This window comes from Ascaphus truei, chromosome 9, assembly GCF_040206685.1.
Source record: "Ascaphus truei isolate aAscTru1 chromosome 9, aAscTru1.hap1, whole genome shotgun sequence".
In the NCBI taxonomy this organism is placed as follows: Eukaryota; Metazoa; Chordata; class Amphibia; order Anura; family Ascaphidae; genus Ascaphus; species Ascaphus truei.
Genome location: NC_134491.1, coordinates 56,612,849 through 56,633,545, shown reverse-complemented (window position 1 = coordinate 56,633,545; position 20,697 = coordinate 56,612,849).

The window sequence follows — 20,697 nt, the reverse complement described above, 5'->3', positions numbered from 1 at the left end:
ACATACAAAAAGAAACAAAATAAAGGCCTACTCCACTTTGGAGAATAACTAAACCTTTACTCCAGCCCTTTCTAACTGGGTGGCTAGCTAGGCTGGTTGCCACCCCAAACATATAGACATATATATACAGCTGAACCCCGTTATGACAAGGTCCTCGGGTCCACAGAATGAGACTGCGTTATAACAGGGATCGCGTTATAAAATGTTGCCGTGGGATGACTTACCGGCATCTGCAGGTCTCTCATCTCTGCAGCTCTCCCTGCTTGGTCAGGCTGCGCAGAGGAAGCGCACACACACTACACAGTTAGCAATAAAGCATTGAATGTTTAAAAAAAAATGGAGATGTTTTTAAATCGGGAGCCACGCTCAGACCGCGTTATAAGTGGATCCGCGTCGTATCGGATCGTGCTATAACGGGGTTGAGATTATATATATATATATATATATATATATATATATATATATATGAAAGACAAAACAGAGAGCGCACGCCCCATAGTGTAACACTGTAACATTTAATGTGGGGAAGGGTGGATGGGGGGATTAAAAACACTCACAATAGAAAGGTAAAATATAAGCAGTATGTGATATATAATCACCACCAAGGCAAGTCCAAACTGCAGCAGAGAGTCCAAAACAGGCTGGAGTAGATCTCACGAACAGCGCAGTCCCTCCGGTTCACTCGGTTCACTCGAAATCATCCAGGTGAGTCTGGCATCAGAGTTGGCCTTCAAATCACTACATGTGCTCCCCGGTCGTAAAGGATGCACACAACGTGATGACGTAGTGTTGTAAAGTACGTCTCTGATGCGTTTCGTCGCAACAAATGCAACTTTATCAAAGGGAATGTCCAGAAAAGGCTCCTGTGTGCTTCCTCCACCACTTTATTTCTTCTTCTTTCCCGGCCGGGGAGCACATGTAGTGATTTGAAGGCCAACTCTGATGCCAGACTCACCTGGATGATTTCGAGTGAACCGAGTGAACCGGAGGGACTGCGCTGTTCGTGAGATCTACTCCAGCCTGTTTTGGACTCTCTGCTGCAATTTGGACATGTCTTGGTGGTGATTATGTATCACATACTGCTTATATTTTACCTTTCTATTGTGAGTGTTTTTAATCCCCCCATCCACCCTTCCCCACATTAAATGTTACAGTGAGCGTGCGCTCTCTGTTTTGTCTTTCTCATAGATTTTGCTGTGGAACTGGTTATTCCATGTGAGAGCTGCCGTGGGCCCCTGGACTCTATACTTTGTTCTGGTGCTACCTGTCAGGACTCATTGTGGGGTTTGGACATTGGACTTTTATTTTGTTATTTTGTGAATTCATATGTTTGCATTTAGTATCTATTGATTTTTGTATATATAATATTAAGGTTTTTTTTACCTTTTAGGCTAATTATTCAACCATTATTAATATCATTTGATATATATTTATTTGCTTGTTGGCGCTACTTTTTGTTCTGTCTCTGTCTCTGTCTCTGTCTCTGTCTCTGTCTCTGTCTCTGTCTCATTTCTTGCTGTCAACACACAGTCCTTTGTGCGTCAAGACTCTCCTCATTGCAGGACCTTGTGTGCTGAGGAAAATCTTTGCAGTCCTCCTTCTCCTTATGTCAGCCCAAATGTGAGCTAAGGAATCTCTCTCCTGTGTCTCACATGAGGCTTTTTACAGAGCTCTCATTAGTCCAGGTGGAGACTAATTGAGTGGTTGCAATTAACTCTCTCTCTCTGCTGGATTATCAGATCTCGGGGGCTGCTTTATTTAAATAGGGATAAATCCCTGTTTCACAGGATATTCTCTTGTTTAAAATGGTTGGATTAGGTTAAACATTTTTTAAAATATATAATTCTCAACATACTGTGAGTGCTCATTTGCATGTCACTACCCAGAATCCCTGGCTGCAGTGGAAGCATTGTATGCTATGAGATAATGGGGAAAGCAGGGTTGTGGACTTGTCTGAGACATGTGAATGTTATTAACTATGTTTAGGGCAAATGGACCTTAAACACATTGGTCTGTATTGAAGGACATAAGGCAGGCCATACAATGTTAGCGTGACCAGACCCAGACATCCCAGTTTAGCCGGGACAGTCCCGCTTTTTGGACTTTGTCCCGTGTCCCATCTTTTTTTTAAAAAAAGTCCCGTTTTTTTTCCTGGTGCTTGACGGCCACTCGTGTGCATGCGCGGCCAGCAAACACAGATCGCGCATGCACACTAGCGACTGGCAAGCGGCCAGTGTGCATGCGTGGCTGGCAAGCTACAATCGCGCATGCGCGGCAGTGAAGTTACCTGCTGCTCGTGTGCGTGAGCGATGGGTGCTCGCCGCCACGCATGTGCGAAATGCGTCCTGGAAATATGGTGACCCTATACAACGTTCTAAATGCAACTTATACACAAAGTTGTATGGCATGGCTATACATTACAATCATTTGTTTCAGTAACTAGCTATATAAATAAATTGTACACTGTATACACGGTTTATTTGCACATGAATAGCATGATTTAGATTAATGTACTGTACATTTGAACTCATCAGCTTTCGGGACTCTGTAGAGCAGCATTCATGTGTCCTGATGGTACAAGTCCCATATCGGTGTCATTTTAACACCGATTTAAGAAGAACAATATCAATCAACAAAGAATCACGTTTTCATTGGCTCACGTCCTTGTGCATCACTACTGTGTGTGTTTTTTTTATCAGAGATTGACAATGTGTTTTCTCTCCACTGCGGATAAAACAAACTTCTTTAAACTAATGTGAAGTGACTGTAATGGCAGAGAGCTCCAGATGGGACCCTGAAACCAAAGGCGGAGACGCTAAAAGCCGCAGTGACCCTGGCCCAGATAATACCTATTTTATAGATTCAAGCTCTACTTTATTATTGGTGATGAACATGTGTGGATGAAAAGCTTTTTGTGCATTTAAATTCTAAATTTCAGACTGAAAAGAAGATCTGCAGTATGAAGGAAACTGCAGTAAAATGTTCATATATACAGAAATATTTTTTATTTATGGAACAAAACACAATGGAGGATATTAGTCTCGGAGGCATGGGAACAAGACACATGAAAGTCTATCAATCCTATCTATGTAATGCTGTTCCCTATTCAATGCTAAGTTTCCAACATTTTCATCTGTATATACTGTAGGGCCGCCGACAGGGGGGAGAGCCGGGACAAGTGGCTGCGGGAGGCTTGGTCGACCGGCGCTGGAAGTCCAACTTCTTTGCCCGGCTACCAGTCCTCGTTGCCGCCGGTCCCGGCTCTCCCCAGCTGCGGGCCTCACTCTCCCTCACTCTCTCTGCCTGCGGGAGACCGGGTCGGCCGGCGTGGGAAGCTGGGCCCGGCTAGAGGTCCTCTTTTTGCTGTGGGGCCCAGGCTCTCCTCTGAATGCGGGTCTCCATCTCCCTCGCTCTCTCTGCCTCCCTCTGATGCTGTTGCACGCCGGGCCTCTCTGATGTCAGCGCGCACCAGGAGCTGGGCCACGCTTCTGGCGTGCACAGACGAGAGAGAGGATCGTCGTGGACAGTGAGAGAGACTCGCAGCTGTGGAGAGCTGGGGTCCGGCGGCAACGACAGGACAGGCAGCCAGGCAAAGAAGTTGGGCCCAACCAGAGGTTGGGCCTAAGGCTGAGGCCCCGCTGCCTCAGTCAGCGCGCCCGCACTGCATGCAGGTGGCATGCTGAGAGGCAATTGACCGCTACCTGCGGTCTGTAGGAAGCGGGAGCTGGAGCGGGGGCGGAGGGCGTGGTTTGAGCAGAGGGCTCTCGTGCTGCCCCTCCCCCCCCCAACCCCCATCAGTCCCTCTCTCACTCCCGGAGCCCCTCGCACTCTCTCACTTCCGGAGCCCCTCGCACTCCCTCACTCCCGGAGCCCCCCCACACCCCATCCCGGAGCAGGGGCAGCCTGCAAAACAGGCACCAGAGGAGGGGGGGGGGGGCTATGCACGGCTGCACAGACTTCCCTCCCGTAGCTCCAGACAGCTCCCCTCCTCATTGGCTCATTGAAAGGCCACGTGGCGCGTCGCCGTTTGGGATCACGATCCTCGTGTATCCCCTGCTGGCTGACGCGTCACAGTGCGCAGCGAGCCTTGAGCGATGAGGGACTGCGGCTGGCTCGGGAGGAACTCGGGTCTGGTGAGTGACGCGCACGCGGCCGAGCGCACCGCCGGATGCAGCGGGACCTAGGCCTAACTGCTTTGTCCAAACAGCGTAGGAGAGGGGGAAGCCCGGCAGGAGGCCTGCAGCAGTGGTGGGAAAGCTGGGGCACCAGAGGCCCGAGACCACCCTGAAGGTGCAGTAAACACTGGGGCCGTGGCCGAATGGTTGATGTGGCTTTCTTGTAAATGTTCTTTATAATATCAATACCCGCTTCTTCAACACTTCATCTTCTTAATGCATCTAGGACCGATGATGTGTAGACACAGATACAAAACCTTTTTCGTAAATAGAAATCTTTTTCGTAAATAGAAATCTTAAACCGATTGGCAGATTGTGCTCATTACTTCGGGAAATCACATGGATGTGGTCCATTGTGTTGTATCCACTGTGAAAACACGCTTGTTCTTTAGGTTGGGCAAAGTCCAGGGCCTGTTGCAGCCAATTAGTGACTATCTTTGTAAAAATCTTGTAAGTGATTGGAAGTCGACTGATTCTTCCTCTCCTCTGTGCCTGCACAGGTCACCACATGATACACGTATCCCAGGCAGCACCCTCCCACACACCCACACCCATGTGTTTGAGCAGGGCTCCCCACATTCTCTGTTTCTGTACAGAATATTCCCCACCATTTTTATTAGAATCACCTTTAATGTAGCTGATAAAACCCAGGGTGTCACATACTTTTGCACATACCGTGACTCTTAATTATTCATTGTTTGTCTAATTCATACATCATTTTGTTTCAAAAGACATGGAATTGGTTAATATAAACCATATTGAATATTTGAGAAAAGACTGGTTTTGATTCAAGAAGGTTATCATGGAAAAACTATGGAATTTTCAAAATTATCATTGGGGCTTACAAAGTTCTCGCCACTGAGTGTGAGTGTGAGTGTGAGTATGTATATATATGTAGCTACCTTGGGGTATGCTATGTTATTTTAGAAGGTTTCTGGTTCCTACAGGGAGTTAAGGAGTTAAATCCTTTTACAGACCCTAGTATTATGTTGCAGGTTTCATTTAACTAAATTCATGTTGCAGTCACATAGGCAGGTGATTGGCCAACCCCTGGTTTCCGGAATGTGCTGGAAGGGTCACCTGATGGAGGGTGGTTCAGCATAGGCTGAGCTTTGCTTTATTCTGCCCAGCTACAGGGTTAGGGAGAAAATCTATAAATATAAGGGACTTGGCTCTCCATCTTCAGATCCCAGAGGGAACCAGAGGAGGGGATCTGACCTGTAAATATGTTTATAGTAAGTAAGTAGGAAAGATACCCTTTGTTATTTTCCAGTGAGAGAAAAGTCCCTGTCAATTACAGAGTCCCTATATGGCCTTTAGCTGCGTCCTACCCACAAGAGGGGATGGCAAGGCACTCCATCATAGGTTCCTGTGTGATAGGTTCCTTAGATGTGCAATCTTTTCTCCCGGTGCCCCCCTGCCTGCTCTCCTTCCCTGCTCCTGAATCCAACCCCCCCCCCCCCCGCACGGCTACGGTGTCAAATGACACCGCAGGGTCATGGGACGTCACTTTGCCATGGCTTTGCTGGAAGCCACGCAAAGTCCCCATGGCATTTAATTTAAATGCCTTGAAGGAGAGCGCTGGACCTCTGTAACAAACCCCCCCCCCCCCAAACAAAAATCTTGTGCCCCCCGGTTTGCACACCCCTGCTTTAGAGTATCACCCCACAGCTGCCAAGGGATGGGTTCTCTGCTGTCCTCAAAAGAGGGGAACAGAAGCTATGTCAGCGGGATAGGGCGTGCATCCTCAAACTTGAGGGCACCCTGCCAACGGGTCCCAGTGGAGGTGGGAGCGGCCACATTCACAAAGGCAAGCGCATTGTTTTAAAGTGACAAGGGAAAGGATTGTGCCTTTTTGGGGAATGCTGCATACGCACCCCTAAAGCAGAAGTTGGATTATTGGACTGTTCAAATAAAGTTTAAGAAAAAGTACTGACGCCCTCTGTCTGTTTGCTGCTCGCCATACCTGTCCCGCATGAAGTCCGGCACCCTGAGAGACAAGGTTAAGGACTGCTGAGCGTCACCTACACATCACCTACTGATTACACATCAGTAATATTACTTTAGGAGACAGTGAGACACTTTGGTGTGGCCCCTCTTCTATTGGCTGGGGGTAGAGGTGTTACATATGTAACATTGCCTCCCAGCAGTTACTTATTTTTCTGGGCTTTTCCTCTGTCAGTCCTGTTAGAACAGGCAATGGAAAGGTAAATTCCTTCAAGAGGTCTGTATGTGCATTTCAGCCTTGAATGTGTAGCAATATTCAAGGGCGGGCCTTGCAACATGAGGTTGTCAAACAAAGGGGTGGATATTGGTTGGAACACCCCCTGCTGTGTGTGGGCCAATCTGTATCCGGCTTTGTCTTGTAATGAGTCAAAGTTAGAGACACTTCCCTGAGATGTACAAATTGGGACATACCTCTAAAGTTAAGAGTCAGTTAGCCAGTTAGTTTGTCAGTTAGTTGGTTGGTGTTGATGAGGAGCTGAGAGAGGAGACAACACAGAAGAAAGCTGTCTCTTCCCTTCCCCCCATGCTGAGGGGAAGGGGGGGGGGGGGAGAAAAGAAGAACATGATGCTAGCCAGGGCTCTGAGCTAGAGAGACAGGAATGATGATGTTACAGACTGTGATGCTGCTGTGCTGATATGCTGCAATAAAACTCCAGAAAGACACTGCTGTGTGGATCCCTGTCTCTGGTATGTGAAGAGTGTCAGTGGGGGTCCCTCCTCTGAAGACCCCAGAGGATCCCTACTGGCTGGAGGCGCTACACCACCCAGAGAAATAGCAGGAAAAACGGCGGTGCATCTGCTGCTGCTGAAGAACAATTGTAACCAACAAAACTGCAAACTGCAAAGAACTAGGTGCAAAAATTTATTAGTGGCATAATAAAAACAGCCAGAAGGACACTCTAACGCGTTTCACGTGGTATCCCACGCTTTATCAAAGACGGATGACCCACCCAGAGATGACCAGAACAAGGTAACCTGCCCCACCCTCTGTCCCTTTCCTGGCTCTCCCCACACCACCGCGGGGCCCTCGGCCCTCCTGTTACCAGCAGGTTGCAGCACCATTACACCTGAGTAACCAGAGAAGCCCCCCACCCCATCTCACTTAGCGGGGGATGGGATAAAAGGGTTACACATATACACACACACGCACACACTCAGAGAACAGGGTAGGCTGTTGCTCCACTTTGCAGTTTCAGGATAGCTGAAACTAATAGGTGAGGAATCCAGGAGATGAGAAATCCAGGCCAGGGGTTGTGCTGCTCTGGTTTCTCTCACCTGCTCTGAACATTAGGCTGAGCTCACTCTGCCTACTTCCCGACGTTGCGTGCGCGCGTACGCGGTTGTGCTTCTCTGTCTGCTGGGCGATGTGTGAACATCCCCAGCAGACTGAATGAACCGACAGCAGGTGGGACGGGGGAAGACGTCATCCTCTATTTAGAAAAAAATGAAGATGGAGCTTTCATTCATTGGCTGGCGAAATACACGTGAGGTAGTCAGTGGGGGACGGGGGGGGGGGTGAGGGGTAGGGAGGGAAGAATCCTGCTCAGCTCAAAATAGACTTTCTAGGGAGGTGCTATCAGGGTGAAACTTAGCGTATAGGAGGAGAGAGAAAGAACCCTATGTGATGCACTCAGCCCTACTAATAAAAATAATAAACTTTTATTTATTGAAAAATGCAAACATAACAAATATATTTAAAACCTAAAAAGTGTACTGTGCAGTTCTGATGTGCGTTCACTCTGAATGACCAGATAGTGTCATAACTCGTGTGATGCACAGTAGATAAGAGAGACTGTAAATTCTCACAATACTAGTGTGTGAATATAGTGGATGCACAATGTATATGACCCTGTGGGGGAAACAACTGATGTGCACTCTACACAGGTGTTATAATACACAGGCACTGGGAGCATTAGTAATGCATTGGTGGTGCAACTCTGTGTTACAAGGCTGCAGGCAGGTGCATAATACTGCTGCATACACAGGGAACCAAATGCAAACCCAGATAGGGAAAAGACCCCCCTGATGACAAATCAATGGGAGCGCTGCTAGGAGGTGGGTGCAGGTAAGTATACCCCGTTATTAACCTCATGAGAGTACTCCAGACTAATAGCCAGGACTCACACTTTTGTCAGCTCCTTCCAGAGGGGGGGGGAGATGTTGTCGCAACCCTGCTGTATATATACTTAGGGCTAGCCAGTGCCAGCAGAGGCTCTCATATGCCTAGTTTCTAGCTAGTGGGATCCACATCTGTGGCCCACATCAAAGTTTAAAGCTAATCTACAGGACATGAACAAACTCCTATGAGTTTGACACTGCAGCAGTACAGCCGGCGTCGCTATGACGTCATCCCGACGCGCGTTTCGTTCCAGCAAGGGAACTTCTTCCGGGGAGGGAGGGCGCCCTGCACAGACCTGCCTTTTATACCCTGCTGTTGCCATGGAGCGCTGGTAACACACTTAGAGGAAAACTCCTCCTTTACCTAATGCTGTCAGCGCGGCCTCTGGTATCAGTTGTGCAAATAAGGTCTGTGACAAGGGTATCCTGTGGTTAAAAATACATGTGGGGGTTAAAAACCTTTAATAAAGCAGATGCACGCAAAATGACTGGTTGCCTTATTGATTGTTATGATACAAATGTACCCTCTTGTAATTGCAGTTTTATTAAGATTAGATACTGATATTGTGATTGTTTTTAACTTTAATGCATACATATGCCCTCTAATAATTATAATGTTATTATTTTATTAAGAGAGCCTGGGCATTTAGATACATGTATACATTAATGTAAGTGTACATAATGGTTCTGAGGTGAGTATTGGTGGTCCTATCCATAGATGTATTAGAGGATGGGGAGGTTAGAATGGGCGCATGGTGAAGAGGATCTCATAGGAATGCACTATAATTAAAATCCTCATTCAAACCATGAGGTGCCTGCGTGCCCAAAATGAAAATCCATCTAGCCTCTTTTCTCAGTAGAGCATTATCAATATCGCCTCCACAGAGGCCGAGTGATACATGTTCGATGCATTGAAAGCCCACTGATGTGGTGTCACCATGATGTAACAGATTGATGTGTCGTGCCAGCGGCGTATCTACTTCATTTCTGATGGTGCTTACATGTTCAAGGATGCGGCGACGTAGTTGGCGTGAAGTTTTGCCCACATACATCAAACCGCATCTACATGTCGCTAGATAAATCACTGCGCTTGTTTTACAGTTGAAGTAGTCCTTGATTGTATATGTGGCTGAACCAGTGGCATTTTTGAATGTTTTTTGTGAGTTAATGTGACCACATGCCTTGCAAGTCCCGCACTTGAAAGTGCCCTATGTGGTGTTGCTGAGCCAAGTTGTTGTGTTTGGTGTTTTATAGTGTCTGTGTACTAGAGTGTCAGACAGGTTTTTGGGTCTCCTGTATGTGATGGATGGAGTATCATTAAGCACTGACTTATATACCTCATCCTCCAAGAGGATGTGCCAGTGTTTATTGAGGACCCTTTTGATCTCTCTCCACTGTCTGCTGTACGTACCAATTATTCTTACTGTACTTGGTTCGTTCACCATTTGCTTTTTACCATACAGTAGCATGTTGCGGTCTGAATATTTGGCTCGTTTATAAGCTCTATTAATGCAGCTCTTACTGTAGCCTCTATCCATAAACTTCTGGCTCATAATTTGACATTGTTTCTCAAAGTCACCACTTGTGGAGCAGTTTCTTTTAGCTCGTAACAACTGTCCCACTGGAATGCCCTCAACCTGCGGTCTGGGATGATGACTGCTGAAAGACAATAGGTTGTTCGTGGCAGTGGCCTTGGTGTGGACTGTGGACTGGAGGACGCCATCCTTGTCCTTGAAAATCACTAGGTCCAAGAATGTAATCTGGTCCTGATTAATTTCACTCGTTAGGCGTAGGTTGTGATTATTACAGTTCAGTGCTGTCACAAAGGCATTAAATTCTGCTACTGTCCCATTCCACAGACACAGCACGTCATCAATGTAGCGTGACCATAATTCGACGTGCTGTGTATGTGTTAGCATCTCCTGAGAGAAGACCGTCATCTCCTCCCACCAGCCCAGGTAGATATTTGCATACGTAGGGGCACACGTGGTGCCCATAGCAGTACCCTGGAGTTGGTGGTAGAAGGTGCCCTTAAACAAGAAATAATTGTGCTTAAGAACATAATCCAAAAGCTCAAGTATGAATTCATTATGATTATCATAATCAGAGCTTCGTGTTTTCAGAAAATGTGACACAGATCTGATTCCCACATCATGTTGGATACTGGTATACAGGGATTCCACATCAAGTGATGCCAAGAATGTATCTTTGGATACCTGTATACCATCTATTCTCCTTAGAATATCTGTGGTGTCAATTGTGTGGGAAGGAAGATTGGTTACATACGGTCTCAAAACCTGATCCAGATAGGTACTGGCAGGTTCATTGAGGGATTCTATGCCGGAGACAATAGGTCTTCCAGGGGGGTTAACGGCATTCTTATGTAACTTAGGAATACTATAGAATGTGGCTATTTTAGGCTTCTCAACCATCATATACTTAAATTCCTGTGGCGAGATTACTTTGTTACCCAGACCCTTCTGTAGAATTTTCCTCAGGCTTTTAGAAAAAGCCAGAGTAGGGTCCTGTTGTAGCGCAGCATAACATTTTTTATCTTTTAGTAGCCTCACATTTTCTAAGACATATTTGTCTTCTTCTAAGATTACAATGTTCCCCCCTTTGTCGGCGGGCTTGATAATAATCCCTTTTAATTCTGAGAGTTCTTTTAATGCACTTTTTTCATCTCTTGTGAGGTTTTCTTGACCCCCTCCTGTGGACATTTTTTGAAGATCTTTGGTGACTAGTTTGAGAAACATATTGATGTTGGTATCAGCACTTAGGGATGGCGAGAACTTGCTTTTGGGTCTGAGTGTGGTAAAGGGGCCGAGACCAGGAGGTCTATTCGTCTCCTCCTCTAAGGATGACAGCATTTTGAGGTATTCACGGTCTTGGTCGTCAGTTAGCTCCATAAACTCCTGGGTTAGAGTCATATTTTCCCGTCTTTTATGGAATTTTTTAAGGGCCAACTTACGTCCAAAAAGATTAATATCTTTCACCCAAGTGAATACATCGAAGTTGCATGCAGGGGTAAATGATAGGCCTTTTCTAAGGACTTGTTCTTGTATTGGGGTAAGGGTGATGTTAGTCAGGTTAATGACTTGTAATTCATTCTGTTTGTTTGTTATTACGGACGATGCCGTCTCCGCCAGTTCCTCCCTCTCCCCCTGTACCCCCATATGTCTCTGTTCCTTAGTTTTTCTCTTGCCTCGTCTTGTTGTTCGCCACTGCCTCTTGGACCCCCACCTCGTCCACCTCTCCCCCGTTGTGATTCTAAAAATGGAACCTGGGGATTGGTGATGTTTGTGTTGTTGGGATTTGTATTGCTCTCCTCCACATCGGAGTTTTCCCATTCCGTGGACGAGTCGTGGTATTCCTTATTTTGGTTTTTATGTGGTTTGTAGATGTTACCAGTTTTGAAGTCATTTGCGTCTCGCAGAAATTTTGTATGTTTGCGTGCCTTTATTTCTTTTGTAAATTTTTCTATATTTTTCTTAAGTTTTAATTCTAATTCCACGTACTCAGGTTCCTCAGACCACTTGCCTGTCTGTGCAAGCTCTAGGTCTAATTCCACTGTGGCTTCTTCAAGTTTAGTGGATTCATACTGTATTAACAGTGTCATTAATTCAGTCGAACAAGTAAAGAGTATACGTTCCCATTTTTTGATGAATGTTTCATCTTGAACTGCAAAAGCAGGGAACGTATTTATTCTGAGACCACGTGGTATAAACCCTTTGGTTATATAGTTTTTTAAACTTGTGGTTTCCCAGAAGAATCTTGTTTCTTTCTTAAATTTCTTTTCTAAATTTTGAAAGTATGTTTTAATGTCATCTGTAACACTCGGTATGTTATCTGCTTGATTAAGAGAAAACAGTTGGTCAGCCTCCAATTGTCTTTCTTTGGAGGTGATTCTGTTTGTGAGAAAACCTGCCATATCATACGTGGTGAGCGGGCTTAGGATAAATTGAAAGAACCTAGGTTCAAATTAATGCAGTCAGTGGGGGACAGGGGGGGGGGGGGGTGAGGGGTAGGGAGGGAAGAATCCTGCTCAGCTCAAAATAGACTTTCTAGGGAGGTGCTATCAGGGTGAAACTTAGCGTATAGGAGGAGAGAGAAAGAACCCTATGTGATGCACTCAGCCCTACTAATAAAAATAATAAACTTTTATTTATTGAAAAATGCAAACATAACAAATATATTTAAAACCTAAAAAGTGTACTGTGCAGTTCTGATGTGCGTTCACTCTGAATGACCAGATAGTGTCATAACTCGTGTGATGCACAGTAGATAAGAGAGACTGTAAATTCTCACAATACTAGTGTGTGAATATAGTGGATGCACAATGTATATGACCCTGTGGGGGAAACAACTGATGTACACTCTACACAGGTGTTATAATACACAGGCACTGGGAGCATTAGTAATGCATTGGTGGTGCAACTCTGTGTTACAAGGCTGCAGGCAGGTGCATAATACTGCTGCATACACAGGGAACCAAATGCAAACCCAGATAGGGAAAAGACCCCCCTGATGACAAATCAATGGGAGCGCTGCTAGGAGGTGGGTGCAGGTAAGTATACCCCGTTATTAACCTCATGAGAGTACTCCAGACTAATAGCCAGGACTCACACTTTTGTCAGCTCCTTCCAGAGGGGGGGGGGAGATGTTGTCGCAACCCTGCTGTATATATACTTAGGGCTAGCCAGTGCCAGCAGAGGCTCTCATATGCCTAGTTTCTAGCTAGTGGGATCCACATCTGTGGCCCACATCAAAGTTTAAAGCTAATCTACAGGACATGAACAAACTCCTATGAGTTTGACACTGCAGCAGTACAGCCGGCGTCGCTATGACGTCATCCCGATGCGCGTTTCGTTCCAGCAAGGGAACTTCTTCCGGGGAGGGAGGGCGCCCTGCACAGACCTGTAAATACAGCAAATACACGTGACGCTGCTGCACGAAATCACAAATTCAGTTGTCTCCCTGAGTTGCAGCAGCGTCAGCGCTGTGCTTCACCGCTGTGAGTAGTTTCAAGTCTGAAAACTCCCATTGCCAAAAATGAAAGCGTGACGAATGTGCGCGCGCGTCGTGTAGCTAGCAGAGTGAGCGGGGCCTTACAGAGGCAGGTATTTAAAGATGCCTGGTGCTGTCTCAGAAGAGCTCTCTCTACCTTAGGCCTCGGCCAGGCTCCCTGCTTGCTCGCTGAGGTGCACTGAGGCCCAGGGAAAGTGGGTGCTTTCCCTGGCCTTGCGGTTGCTTACCGCAAGCGCTGTCAGGGGGCGGGCCGGGGGCGGGCGCGTCACTGGCCGGGGGCGGGCCAGTGACGTCACGGAGCTGGTTCGCCCTCATTGGGCGAACCGCACGCGTGACTGGCCTGTCGCGCCGGCAAGCGGGGGAATTTTAAATTCCCCTAAGACCCACGCTTCCGCGCGCTTGCGGAAGCATAGGTGAGCCCCTACTAAAGCCGCTCTAATTGCGGCTGTAGGGGCTCAGTGCTGAGCGGGAGCGCGCATTAGCGCGCTTCCGCCAGCAAGCAGGGAACATGGCCGAGGCCTTAGGCTGCGTCCCCCGTGCCGCTGATCATGCTCATGCTTGAGTGTGGCTGTCCGGCAACTTTTTTGGTAAGCGCAAGCAAGGGGGGGGAGGGGGCGTGGCCTAACAGTGACTGGCGCTGATTGACTAATGCACGCGACGCGTGAGCATGGCCGGACAGATTTAAATTTATTGTGCTGACCACGCTAAGCGCCAAGCGCTGTCAGCGGCAGCATGGACGCAGCCTAAGTGTGCAGGAAACACTTGATAAAACCAGAAGAAAGCGGTATCATCTTCAGTTGAAAGACATTTCTAAAGGCAACATGCAATCAAATTGATGAGTTGTTTACAAAACTGTATTTGTGCACTATGTCCCAATTAAAATAACAATAGATACCTGGGCTTCACAGCCTCCCTTCCCTCCGACTCATTGTATAGAAATTTAGTGCAGGGCAATCTATTGTGTAGGCTACAGGGTAGCAGCAGAGTCCCACAGAAGGCAAACAAAAGATGGCAGCGTGAAAACCATTGGGGCTTTGGAGGACAACTCTGGAGCGGGCTGAATGGTAATTTATCTATACTCAGTATTATTGTACACTAAAGTGGGTTCATTTTCAGGGAAGAGGACATTTTGTGCTGCCTCTTAATGGGTTATTACAAAAGTGCATAATAACGGAAGGAAACCGATAACCAAAAGGTAAAATCTATTAAGCACCGGGGAGCCAGCTTCCTCCTCCAAAAGCTCTCTCCGAGAAAAGTGCCAGTGAAAAGGCTGATTTTTATTATATCTGATATATTGTATCATGTTGAATAGTATGTGTAATTTACTTTGCAGGGAACTACTTAGGAGGAATCCTGGCTGTGTGGGACAAATGAGTGTGGGGGAAATACTATGACGATGGTTTGCAGAAATCTTTGCAATACTTGTATTATGCATTCAAAGATGCAGGTCTGAGGCAACCTGGGCAGGTAAATGGCAGATGAGGTTTAATACAGAAAATAAATGTAAGATTATGCATTTGAATCAAGAATAAACTGGCGATTTACAACTTAAATGGGGCAAAATGAGGTGAATCCTTAATAGAGAGCGATTTAGGAGAGCTTGCAGACAACAGGCTTAGTAATAGTGCCCTATGTTAGGCAAATACGTTATAATAATAGCATATTCTTGTATAGCGCTGCTAGTTTTTTTACGTACCGCTTTACAGAGACATTTTGCAGGCAATGAAGCATTGAGAGGAGGGAGCTGCATAGAGGAGAGAGCTGCAGAGAGGAGAGAGCTGCAGAGAGGAGAGAGCTGCAGAGAGGAGAGAGCTGCAGAGAGGAGAGAGCTGCAGAGAGAGGAGAGAGCTGCAGAGAGAGGAGAGAGCTGCAGAGAGAGGAGAGAGCTGCAGAGAGAGGAGAGAGCTGCAGAGAGAGGAGAGAGCTGCAGAGAGAGAGCTGCAGAGAGAGGAGAGAGCTGCAGAGAGAGGAGAGAGCTGCAGAGAGAGGAGAGAGCTGCGGAGAGGAGACAGCTTCAGAGAGGAGACAGCTGCAGAGAGGAGAGAGCTGCAGAGAGAGGAGAGAGCTGCAGAGAGAGGAGAGAGCTGCAGAGAGGAGGGAGCTGCAGAGAGGAGAGAGCTGCAGAGAGGAGGGAGCTGCAGAGAGGAGAGAGCTGCAGAGAGGAGAGAGCTGCAGAGAGAGGAGAGAGCTGCAGAGAGAGGAGAGAGCTGCAGAGAGAGCTGCAGAGAGGAGAGAGCTGCAGAGCGAGGAGAGAGCTGCAGAGAGAGGAGAGAGCTGCAGAGAGGAGAGAGCTGCAGAGAGGAGAGAGCTGCAGAGAGGAGGGAGCTGCAGAGAGGAGAGAGCTGCAGAGAGGAGGGAGCTGCAGAGAGGAGAGAGCTGCAGAGAGGAGAGAGCTGCAGAGAGAGGAGGGAGCTGCAGAGAGGAGAGAGCTGCAGAGAGAGGAGGGAGCTGCAGAGAGGAGAGAGCTGCAGAGAGGAGGGAGCTGCAGAGAGGAGGGAGCTGCAGAGAGGAGAGAGCTGCAGAGAGGAGGGAGCTGCAGAGAGGAGGGAGCTGCAGAGAGAGGAGAGAGCTGGCGAGAGGAGAGAGCTGCCGAGAGCAGAGAGCTGCAGAGAGGAGGGAGCTGCAGAGAGGAGGGAGCTGCAGAGAGGAGGGAGCTGCAGAGAGAGGAGAGAGCTGCGGAGATGAGAGAGCTGCAGAGAGGAGAGAGCTGCAGAGAGGAGAGAGCTGCAAAGAGGAGTGAGCTGCAGAGAGAGGAGGGAGCTGCAGAGAGGAGAGAGCTGCAGAGAGGAGGGAGCTGCAGAGAGGAGGGAGCTGCAGAGAGGAGGGAGCTGCAGAGAGAGGAGAGAGCTGCAGAGAGCTGCAGAGAGGAGGGAGCTGCAGAGAGAGGAGAGAGCTGCAGAGAGGCGAGAGCTGCAGAGAGAGGAGAGAGCTGCAGAGAGAGGAGAGAGCTGCAGAGAGGAGAGAGCTGCAGAGAGGAGAGAGCTGCAGAGAGAGGAGAGAGCTGCAGAGAGGAGGGAGCTGCAGAGAAGAGAGAGCTGCAGAGAGGAGGTAGCTGCAGAGAGGAGAGAGCTGCAGAGAGGAGAGAGCTGCAGAGAGAGGAGGGAGCTGCAGAGAGGAGAGAGCTGCAGAGAGAGGAGGGAGCTGCAGAGAGAGGAGGGAGCTGCAGAGAGGAGAGAGCTGCAGAGAGGAGGGAGCTGCAGAGAGGAGGGAGCTGCAGAGAGGAGAGAGCTGCAGAGAGGAGGGAGCTGCAGAGAGGAGGGAGCTGCAGAGAGAGGAGAGAGCTGCGGAGAGGAGAGAGCTGCAGAGAGGAGAGAGCTGCAGAGAGGAGAGAGCTGCAAAGAGGAGTGAGCTGCAGAGAGAGGAGGGAGCTGCAGAGAGGAGAGAGCTGCAGAGAGGAGGGAGCTGCAGAGAGGAGGGAGCTGCAGAGAGAGGAGAGAGCTGCAGAGAGCTGCAGAGAGGAGGGAGCTGCAGAGAGAGGAGAGAGCTGCAGAGAGGAGAGAGCTTCAGATGCCGGCTAAGTCAATAAAGCATTGAATGTTAAAACCCTTGGAGATGTTTACAAATCAGGAGCCAAACTCAGACCGCGTTATAAGCGGATCCGCATTGTAGCGGATCACATTATTACAGGGTTGAGCTGTATTATTAACTACATAACTGAACCAGAAGGGGGTGCAATCATTTGTGAGGTTTATCTGAAGCATTGAAGAGGTAGTGACTTGTCCAGTGATATCCACTCAGCAAACCATTTGAAATCCATGAGTAACACCCTGAGGTAATCCTAGTGTAGGTATTTTATAAAAGTCAGCCATTTGAGCTTTTAGCCTGCAAAGATTTAATTGCCATAGAAACGTGAAAGAAATGCATAATTATTCGCCGGTAAAAGAGTTGATGGAATTTTTCTAACAAATAAAATGTCGTTTATCATTGGAAACAGGGCCGCAAATAGAAATCTTGGGGCCTAGGACAAATGAAACGAGCAGGGCTCCCTCCGTTATCCCCTCCAACCCCATTAACCCCACTAATCCACTGCGCACTGTGGGTCCCGGAGGAGGCCGGAGAAGGTGCAGATGTCGCGCTATGGCTGGTTGCGCAGCTGCAGAGAATGGGCTGGTGCACAGTGCGCAATGCCTCGACAGTCCACGGCGCACCGCATAGCGGTCAGCAATGGCCCACTGGGATTAACAAAGCGGGGGTCCCTGCGTCTGAATGGGACTCACGCTGAGTGAATTCTGCCAGGTTGCACCATAGCCACTTCTGAAGGCAATTTTACTGTCTTCAGAAAAATCTGGTCATGCAACGCGGCGGCCAAGGCAGCTAGTGGGCACGGCCACATTGAGAGGCGGTTCTTGTTCGTGCAGCGCACGCCATAGCGCGCACTGCAGCATGTACCAGAAGTCCTAGCCTAAGGTTGTGCTTATAGTGCCGTCGCCGGCAACAGCGACTCGACAGGGACGGTGACGTCACTCTGCGTTTGCTGGAAAAATCAAGTTGACGACTTCCAGCGATTGCGACCAAGCCGTTGTGTTTCTACTATAAGCGCACGCGATGGTGGCAATACATTTACGTCGCCGGCACTATAAGCGCGGCCTTAGAGACGTGCAGTAAGAGTGAGACTGGATCCTTCTCCCCTCTTAACCTCCAATAACACAAAACTAAAGATAATCACATTGTTTGATTGCACTGGAGTGCTCTTATAACTGGATAAGAACTTCTTTTATTATAACCAACTCAAGAAATAGTAATAGAGGCCATCAGATAAGCTGAAGTACTTTATTATGTACACTTTATCCTCCCTAAGCTCTGTAAACCCTAATTAAGGTGGGAACAGCTGCTCAATACCCAAATTCCTGCTCAGCGAGTAAAAATGCCTGTTTAGCATACTGTATATTCACTTCAATTCTACATGTGCTATACAACTGAATGCTGATATATTGCAGGGGTTCTCAACTGAAGACTGAGCCACTGATTGTGCCACCTGTGCTGAAGCAGGGACTAATTGAGCCACCTGTGTTGAAGCTGGGATACCCTGAAAACCTGACCTGTTGGGTAGTCTTGAGGACTGGAGTTGACAACCCCTAATACACTGTATTTAAGTGTTCGATGTGTTTGTGACATGCTGCGACTCTAGCAATGTTTTTAGTTCAATATTCTGCTATGGGTAATGTAGCATTTATTACATGTTAGGCTGCGTCCAGGGTGCCTTCTCCCCTACTGAGGCGCGCGGAGGATGAGGGAAAGCGGGTGCTTTCCCTGGCCTTGGTCCGCGTGCCGTCCGGGGGCGTGTCGGGGGGCAGGCCAGTGTCGGGGGGCGGGCCAGTGACGTCACGGATCTGGTTCGCCCTCATTGGTATAAGACCTACGTTTCCGCGCGCTTGCGAAGCGTAGGCGAGCCCCTACTAAAGCCGCTCTCATTGCGGCTGTAGGGGCTCACTGGTAACCACCAGCGCGCCTCAGCACGGGTCAGCGCCTAAGCGCTGACCATGCCCGAGGCCTTACTCCTCAGCTACTGACCGGGCCTTATGAATTTTTAGCAGACAGATTGAGAAAACTGCTCCTAATCTTCATCATACCGCAATAATTAAAAGCATATATACAGTATACATATAAAAGGCTACATACTGTAGATCCTTAATATCCCTTTATTACGTTGTATCTGCTGATATATTGATGTGATAATTACCTTCCTTAACATATTGATGAATTCTAATTAGACGGTTTAGTCCAGACATCTACAAGTCCTTTACCCCTTTCCATCACACATCCTGACTTTATCAGCGAGGGGAGTGCAAAGGGGCCTTTAATGAACAGGGAGAGCAGCTAGGCAGACTGCAGCATGCTGCAAAATCAGCTTGCGTCTTGCATTGCACCGTGCTACAAACGGGGGAACATATATTGTTTTGCCTAATCAAACTTAATCGCACATTAAGTTAGTTTGTACAGGCCTTGCCTGTGCTGCTGTGACTGAGCAAAAGTTCATGATATAACCAGAAATGTGGTGTGTGTGTGTTTATCTTGTTAGGGACTACTAAAGGTTAAGGGCCTTAAATGGTTAACACTATCTGCTTAGGGTGACGCCCTTAGTCTGTCACCTGGTATAGGATGACTAAGTATAATCCAAACCACTCCCCCTGTAGGCATGGTGACCAGAGATGTTACTAGCAAGTAAATATAGTGGAAGTGGAAAGTTGTAGATCCAGGATGAGATAGATGGGGGACCTCACTGTATAGAGTGTGTCATGTTTAAGTGTAGAACTATATGTTTAAGGATTCCAGCACCATGACGAAGCTCCGTTCGTGAGCGAAACGCGTAGGGAATCAGGCTTAGGGACATTACCGCTGATACCAGGAAGGGAAAGCTTAGATTTCTAGTTTATTTTAGCGCTCTGCAGTGTTCCTGTAGCGTCTATTGCTTTTTTATAAGGCTGATGGTAATTGTGGCCGCATTAGACAAGGAGCCTCCTCTGTTTTCCTGCACTAATTAGTTACAGAGCACTACCTATCCATCACAATGCTGGATACTGCTAACTGCGCATATATTGCTGACTAGCAGGCATCCTGATACAGAGCCCCACTATATGGAGCTCCAGGTTGATCATTATAGTGCAATAATCCCTGTGTTTCTCTAGAAACCTGCACTGATATGGGGATAAGAGTAACAGGACACCTACCAGTGAGTGGATTATCATTCTCTAATTTCAGAGACGAGTGAAGCATTGGTTCCACATAAACTCCGTATACCACACTAGGCTTATATTGGGCATAGAATAAAATGCAATTAGTGGGCTAGTTGATACTACAACCCATTATACTACTATAACAACCACAGTGGTTACTACTCAAAGTGCTACAACCACTTCCTATGTTCTTAATTCACAACTATTTTTGACCCTCTTTAGTTTGTCACTAATACTGTTAGTTTGTTTTGTTACCCAATATTTTATTTATATTATTAAAAGTTATGCTGTAATAGCCCAGGGTGTGTACCATTAACCCAATTCTTTATTGGGGTAATCTGTGACTTTACTATAGGTTTCCCTTATCCTAGTTGCAGCACCCCGAGGTCAATAGATACACTGAGCACCACTGCAAATAAGATACCTCAATGTAGCGCCCTTTTAGGAGCCGGGTACAGAGGGGTTACACACACACGATAATGCTGTTACCAGCTGCTAGGGAAAACTACAATATTTCACTTCCTCCCATCTCCTTTCCTTCTTTGCTCCCCCCCTCATACAGCCCTCTCCTCACCCCATACAGACCACTTCTCCTCCCACATCGCTGTTGTCATTTATTTCCCCTGAAACCTAATCCTTTTTGGCTTAGCTGCAGGTAGTAAGGGCCCACAGTCATACTGCCTTGTTCCTATGTT